The sequence below is a fragment of the Lipotes vexillifer genome, unplaced genomic scaffold, assembly GCF_000442215.2.
Source record: "Lipotes vexillifer unplaced genomic scaffold, Lipotes_vexillifer_v1.1 scaffold84, whole genome shotgun sequence".
NCBI lineage: Eukaryota > Metazoa > Chordata > Mammalia > Artiodactyla > Lipotidae > Lipotes > Lipotes vexillifer.
Window position 1 is genome coordinate 377961 of NW_006783414.1, and position 706 is coordinate 378666.

Below are 706 nucleotides of genomic sequence, written 5' to 3' on the forward strand. Positions count from 1 at the left end.
TTTCCCTTTAGTCTCCCCCAGCAGAGCATGTGCATGTTACTTTCATTTTATAATCACTGCTGTCCTACCACTATACCAAGATCATCTAAACTCTGTGTGTAGTATTCTGAACGTTCTTAGTTATACCGTAAGTTCACTGACTGCAAAAGATTTTCAGGGATAACCTGTCACTTGAATTCTTTGGCTACTTTTGAAGATGAAGTCCAAAGAACTGTTAAATGATTCTCCTTTTTGGGGGTGGGTGGTATTTTATAGGCATTAGCAACTAGCACCTGGGGCTGTGCTGATCCCATCTGGCATCACTGGGAGACAACCTATAAAGCCAAAAAATCATTTGATGCAGCAGCCAACTAAGTGACTCAAAACTGAAGGTTAAAGAGAAAACTAATTTAGAGAAAAAAAGGTAATCCTAGAGGAACTCATTCTAAGCAATCAATCATTATGCCTGTGTGTGTGTGTGTAAGGCACAACCAGATCGATTCAGTGCAGCCTGGTAGGTCGCAGATGACACTCCTTTTTGGGAGACAGTGGTCTGGGGGAGCAGAATCTGGCAAGTGGCCAGTACCAGTAAGCTTCTTGGCTGTATTTTATTGTATTTACTGTGTCTGGTGCCCATGATGTCACATTATTTTGCCATCACTCCCTCGGTTGTCATATGATCTGACTCTGTAGCTGAATTTTGGCCTCTTTCCTCTTTCCCTCTACC